Source organism: Clupea harengus, chromosome 2 (assembly GCF_900700415.2).
Source record: "Clupea harengus chromosome 2, Ch_v2.0.2, whole genome shotgun sequence".
Lineage (NCBI taxonomy): Eukaryota > Metazoa > Chordata > Actinopteri > Clupeiformes > Clupeidae > Clupea > Clupea harengus.
Genome location: NC_045153.1, coordinates 17507107 through 17514606, shown reverse-complemented (window position 1 = coordinate 17514606; position 7500 = coordinate 17507107).

The window sequence follows — 7500 nt, the reverse complement described above, 5'->3', positions numbered from 1 at the left end:
GGCCAGCCCCTGTTTAATTAAAAATACTCCTAACTAGGATTGTAGCTACTGCAAATAAGTTGATGAGTAGACATTGATTGGACTGATTTCACTTCATCTCTCATCTAGCTATTTACAATTTGTGTAGCTGAGTTGTCATGGAGCAGCCTAAACTATTCTACCAAAATGTCTTTGTTGTGTTTTCTGTGGAGATCTAGCCTTCAATTTGTGTTGTGTAATCATTTTGCGTTCATTATGTGAGAGTTGTGCCATGGTTTTCCGTACATTTAGCCTTGATTTTGTCTAATTATACCTACACAGCTTTCTTAATATTGCAGCGTTCTCAACTCAGATTAATAGGATAATTGAATGTTAAGTTTTTGACATTTTTTGACATTTTCATCACCTCCTCCAGTTGCAATGCTATGCAGCTGATGCTGCTACATGCTGAAATGCTGCTGATGTAGCACTTCATTGTGGTTGCAAATTGGTACATTTCCTAGATGGCCTGAAAATATTGTGTGATAATTCTGAGGGGGCCCTTTGAATACACAAACACACAGAGAGAGAGAGAGAACTATCTCTCTCACACACAAATTGTGTGTGAGAGCAACTCAGCACACAGCATATGGTAGACTTTCATTAGACCACCCCAGACACATTTTTTTTCCCCTCTGTGCGTTTACAATGCTAACCCCCATAGCACATATGCTAAAATCAACACTGATGGCTTTTCCCCTCCAGCACCGCACAAGCGGGATTCATTACCAGACAGCTCCTCTTTGATATTGGACCCCACAGGCCGCCATACTTCCTAAGGCTAATGGAAGGAAGCACATGCAATCACTCCTGCTCTCTCCCCCAATGCCTGTGGGATACATCCCAAGCCTTCCACCCCTCCTCCTCTCGCCACCCCATAGTGGTGCTGTGCTGGAGATCTGAATTCATCACAGGATCATTTTCCCACTTCCCCATTCTTACATGCACAGCATGCCCTTTGCTGACTGGAGGACTATACGGATTGTACTTTTTTTTTCTCTCTCAGTAAATCAGTCAAGTTGTCTGCCTCCTGTTAATACAGTAAAGCCTCTAGGCAGGATCACCCCCATTATGACCCCTCTTTAGGGCAAGAACATGCACAATGCTCTCATTATACGGCTTTCTATTTACATTCTATGGTGCAATGGTGGAAAAATGTAACTTTAACCTAAGGATGTAAATCAATTGATATAATTGTATTCACAGTTAAAAATACATAACAAGTGATTGCTGTTCATTTGATTTCTAGCATGACTATTCCTCAAGGTCGATTACTATTGGTGGAATTGGGAGTTGTAGTTGTAGTTGTAGGAATTTCAGCATTTTATTCATTGTGTCATCTATTGTTTGGCGCTCAGCTCAGTGTTTTGTGTCCATTTTTGGCACGCCTGACGCTATTACTTAAGTCAGTGGAACATATGCTTAGCGTGGTCTCTGTGAGAGGCGCGTTACCTCGTCCCTCAAGGTGTATGGCCGTTGGAGTCGCTTCCCGGTCGAGATGATGGTAATGACATGATTCCCGTAAAAGGCAGCATATGTCGCGCATTAATATTTCAGGCCGCGTTGTGAGGGTGGAGGGCTCAAGACCACGGCTCTCCCCTTCTGCGAACTATACATTATACATGCGACCCAGAGAGAGGGCCGGTGTAACAGCAGAGGTAGGCACTTGGTGTGGCCAGGACTTTAATTAGCATCACCTCCTGTCCTCTGAACCCAGACGCGGAGGTAATATTGCTATCACTAATAATACATAAAAAAGAATATGCTAATTATTTTCCAAATGATTTGCTTGAACGGGGAGGCGGGCACACTGAATATGTGTTTCGGCGCTACTATGCCTTTGACTGATTCCTCAATTAGGTGAAGCGACGGAGTCTGCAGCCCATCTCACTTCAGTCTGTGAAAGCCATTACGCCCGTATTTTCATTAAGGGCAGCCAGCATTCGGCACATTATGAATGACTGCCACGCATCCTTATCTGAAATGTATTATAATTATTATAAATATGATGACTATCTTCTCTGTGCTGTGAACAAAGTGTCGATTGGAGAATGGCCAATTATTTCGGCGGGATGGTGCAACACAGTTGATTAATCAAATGAGATCCCAATAAAGATTACGGCGAAGAAATATCATTTAATTTGCCCTGTCTCATTACTTTTCAGAGAAATATTCACCAAAGGCATTGCAAAGACTCCACTGAGGTTAAAACGTAAAATGTAAAAAAAAAATGGAACCACTCATAGCCTATATATTAAGCACAATGAACGTAATAATGTGAACATTGAATTGTCTGTGTGTAACCCTGAAAAACGAGCCATGATCATTACAGAGAGAGAAAGAGAGACAGAGAGAGACTGGCCGTTGAGTCTTCTCCATAACATGGACAGTAATGGTTGTCCCATAAATACTATACAGTATACTAAATACAAAATGTAGACATCATTGGAGTCTAATGTTATATTGTTAAGTAAAAATATTAATATAGTATGTTAATTAGTGCCCCACAGTGAAACTCATGGCAGGGTAATGTTTGGCTGTGTAAGTAAGTAACTGTCATCTGAAAGTCAAGCTGCACGTGTAGTATCAGTGACCCCACCATTTTGATATCCAATTGTTCACGGTAGCACAGTGTTTTTTTTTTTTTAGACACAAGAGAGATGCAAAAACAGTCTGTACAAACAAATCCTATACAATTCTGTGTGTACTCTGATATTTGCATTGTTCATGATCTGTTCAAAAGAGTTCCAGTGGTGTTGTGATGTGTGTATGCTAACTGATATATTGTACTAGCACAATGCTCTCTCTGAAATTATACTGGCTATGCTTCTTTAAAATATAATAAAGGCCATCTTGTTACTCCACACATTCACTCTAAATATGCACACACACACACACACACACACCTCCTGACACACACACAAATCCTTTACATAAATAGGAGATGAATCTCCAGTCATACAAAGTGCTAAATATTAACTTTTAACATGAGACACTATGACATATATCACGACAGGGTGCCTGCAGGTCACCCAGTCGCTCTTTAATTAACATCCTGTGTTCAATTAAACACATTAATATTGCCAAATAGCTCTTGATGCATAATTCAGGCAAGATAATGTAGCCTCAATCATGTCATCACCGTCTCTCTCTCTGTCTACCCCTTCTCCCCCCTATCCCTATCTCTCTCTCTCTGTCTCCCTCTCTCTCTCTCTCTCTTTCTCCCCCTCTCCTTATCTTTCTCCCTCCCTCTCTTTACTCCCTTTCTCTGTAACTTTGTTTTACAGTAACTGAAATCGTGAATAGTAAAAGCTGAGTCCCAGTTCTCACACCTTAATCTCTTTTCGCCTCGACTGCAACGCTCGACGCATCCCCATGAAAATTTCATGGAGTGCACAATGACTTGTCTCCCTGCTCCCCTCAGAATTAACGGCTTGAGTGCTACACACTCACACTCAGCGCAACAGTGGGAGAAGCCCGAGGTCACTGGGAGGGCAGGCAGGCAGGCAGGCAGGCAGGCAAGCAGGCAGGCGGCGCGATGCCCCTGTAATTGCCCAGTTTTGCGGAGGAAGCGTGCAAAAGCAGAGGTTATTCTGGTGCCGATCCCCTTCGTTTCGTGTGGATAGTGTGGTGGGAAGTCACGTGAGTCGTGGGGAGACTGGAAAGACTTTGTGCTCAGACTTATGGCATACTGGCCGTCCCTCTTGGCCTCTTGACCATACGCGGTCGCCGTGTGTTATCCCGTAAGTTCAAGTGATGCGCGGCTTGGGACTGGTGCTTTTGAGGCGGTCGGGTATTAAGAAAAGCAAAGCTACTGGCCAGGGCCAGGCTGTCACCTACGGAGGAACAATGCTATTGTGCACTTGTGTCTGATGGTGTTTGTGCACTAGGAAGTGTCTTGTGTGTCTGTGTGTGTGTGTGTGTGTGTGTGTGTGTGTGTGTGTGTGTGTCTGTGTGTCTGTGTGTTTGTCTGTGTGCTTTTCTTCATGTGTGTCTGTGTGTGCCTTTCTCTCTGTCTGGTTCTCTCTCTCTTTCTCTCTGTGAGTGTTTGTGTGCCTGCTTGAATGTGTGTGTGTGCGTGTTTGTGAGTGTATTTGTGTGTGTGTGTGTGTGTGTGTGTGCATGCTTGAGTGTGTGTGTGTGTGTGTGTGTGTGTGTGTGTGTGTGTGTGTGTGCGCGTGCATGCGTGAGTGTGTGTGTGTGCGTGCATGCGTGAGTGTGTGTGTGTGTACAAAAGGTTGACAGAGTTCAAGAATGCATGGTTGTGTTTGTGAGAAAACTTGTCTCACTAATAAGCTGTTCCCTGGCCACTGTCTGGAAGCCTGTCTGGACAGAAACAGCCTTACCTAACCATTTAAAAACTCCATTGTTCTTTCATTCTTTTTTTTCTCTTCCTCTTTTCACTGGGAGCCGTGACTTCTTTTTTTTTCTCTGCACCCCACAAAACCAGAAATGAAAGGTTCAAGTTGAAAGTTGTCTGGCGACAGATTGACAGTTTCTCAAATGTATAATTCTACACGGGTAGTTTGGGGGCAGAAGGACAGGCATGAACATAAACACCCGGTCTTCATTTTTCACGAAACTACACGTCGACTTGTGGAGGAAATCCAAGACATATGGTGTCGCTACAGAAATGATTAGATTAATCCTGTGCGCACAGTCGTGAAACAGTCGTTCTGACATTTATGAAGATCATATATTTGATTCAAGTCAGTTATATATTCCGATACATTTCAATCAAGGTCATATATCGAAATCAATCTTATCCAGAATATCATTAACCAACGGTAAAACCTATAAATCAAACTCATTAACATTAAATGAGGTCTCCAGTCTTGTATTTCTTGGCTAGCTCTCATTTTTGCTGCAATCTTTAAGCATTCCTCCCTTGCACTAGCCTAAGCCATATCAGGTCCTTAATGAGCACGAGAGGAAAAAGACAGATTCAGCGAGAAATAAAGAGCGAAAACCAGATGATGGTAATGGTGGTGGGTGCTGGGGCCCGGTGGGGGTGGGGGTGGAGGTGTTGAAGACAGGAGATGAACTCAAACACTGCCAGGGGCCTCATGGCAGGAGGCTCTTGCTGGATGGATACGGACGGCCATCATTAGAGAAGGTATCTTTTCCCCTGAAGAGGACCAGGGGGCCTGCTGGCTTTGCGAGGGGAGGTTGTGAGCCCTGTGGCCACAGTGTCAGACTGTAATTATGACCAGGTCTCAGATGGAGGGTTGGTCTTAGCAAGCTTTCTCACATAAGCCAGAGGGGGGTGATGATATGCAGGAGGATTAATCAAGAGTACCTACATGCACAGCCACACTCATATACACACAGAGGGGTAGATGTACTAACACGTTAGCTCCGGTTTGAGGCATAATTTTGTCGCAGTGTGCACCTAAAAACATGCCGTGCTATGTATGAACAGGCCGTACATGGCTTCAACCATGTTCTGCATCCATTTTTTTGGTGAGTGGTGTAGAATCACTGCCCTGTATTATCTCTTTGTTTGATGACACCCTATTAGCATGTATATTTATTTCCTGATCACCAAACTTTTGATTTCTTTTAATGTCGGTCGGCAGTTCCAGGATTCCATTTAATTGCGCCCATGATTGAATGATACCGTTCGGATGCAGGTGATGCAAATTACGGTGGTGACATGGATTGATGATGCGATCAGCCGCATGGTTTAGTGCATTCATTCATTAGTGCATTTAGTGCATCGAATGAAAAGGGACAGCGTGTGCTTTCTGCAGACTGGCCAAGTTACTGTTTGCTCTCTAACGTACGTACATCTGCCCCAGAGACTCACACTGACATACACACACACACATATAGGAAGGTATATACTGTAAAGAAGCATACTGAGAGAGAGAGAGAAAGAGAGAGACAGAGAGAATGAGAGGAGAGAGAGATGGACAAAGAGAGCCAAAGAGTGAGAATTACAATGATATCTCATCTGGGAATCAGTATGGTGAGTTCTGCTGAGCCCCTCTCATTAGGGTTGTCTTAACCGACATGTTCTTCTCATTTCGAATGTCCTGGCCTTCCTACGTTCAGGATATCAATTGAAGGTCTAACATTTACATCCCCTACTTGACAAGGCAAAACCACACACTGCTGCAATGCTACCTGGGAAATTTGTAACAACCTCTGCTGTCTGGGAAACACCATCCTCGTCTAGTTATTGCTGGCTAGACAGACCAGATCAATCATGAGCTGTTTGGTTTTCATCCAAGGTGGGACTTAATTAGTCGTCCTCCTTCAGGACATCTGTCATGCATAACACAATCCATGTCATAAGTGACTTAAGCAAATGCCAAGATCCTCTGTCAGCCCTTAACCTGCTTAATAACCCACAAAAACCAGATTGTTCACATTTCTAACAGGTACTCCGGATATCTCTGAACCTCTCAGGGCTTTGAGCCCGCAACTGCTTTTCTTTTCTTTTCTTTTCTTATCCTCATCCCCTATTGAAATCACAGCGAGCAACTAGAAAACAGTCCAAGTGCATTATTGGCTTAGTATTATCTGACCAGAAACCAGTCCGAATCCAAGTGGGCTTATATGACAGGTGACAGTCCAAAATGAGGCCAGGTGAAAGTTCGCGGCTGTTAAAACTGTGAGAGAACCCTGTTACCCTGAGAGCCTGCCGAGGAACTGAGCCTCTAAAGGCTTTCAAAGCACTGCTCCTCAACCAACCTTCTTGGAGCCACCCTTGGTGGCGACCCCATTGTATCACAGCGGCACTGTATCCACAAATGATCAATAACACTGCATCCCCCTTTCTCTCTCTCTCTCTCTCTCTGACCCACTTTGTGTTATCGCACGGGTAGGCAACTCAGGTAATCATCATGAGTAAGAGAAAATTACATCTCACCAACAATACGCGTGAAAGGTCAGCAATACTGTACGTGGGAGGCTCGGTTCCATATTTCACTTAGAGCATGGAGGTGAGATCATGTAGGTCTTAGTGAGAGTACTGGGGAATAACCTTTTTGTGATCGCAAGCAGTAGGCGGTGAAGGTGTCTTCAACAGAAGATGCTGAAATCAGTTTTGGCGCAAACAGAAAATAACCAGGAACTACAGTAATTGTGTGTGATTCATGTTTCTCTCTCGCACACTCACACACAAACACACACACACACCCACACACACACACACACACACACACAATCATGGCTCTCAGTGTTGCTTCTGTGTTGCAGAGACAACGCTGACGAAATGTCAAGCAGAGATCAGCAGTGATCTGGCCTGACACTTGGAGGCCGCTTCGCTGAAAATACCACGGGGTGCAGGTAGCTGATTCTCTTTCCTCTTGCATGAATTTTAATATGATCCCCCCCCCCCTTTTCTCTGTCTTCATCCACACCAGCCTTTTTATTCATGACAGAGGCAGCTGGAGCGTGAAATAGAGAAGGAAAGCGAGAGAGCAGCCCGTTAGCGAATGCCTTGACACCATGCGACTAGCTATAGGCCATGTA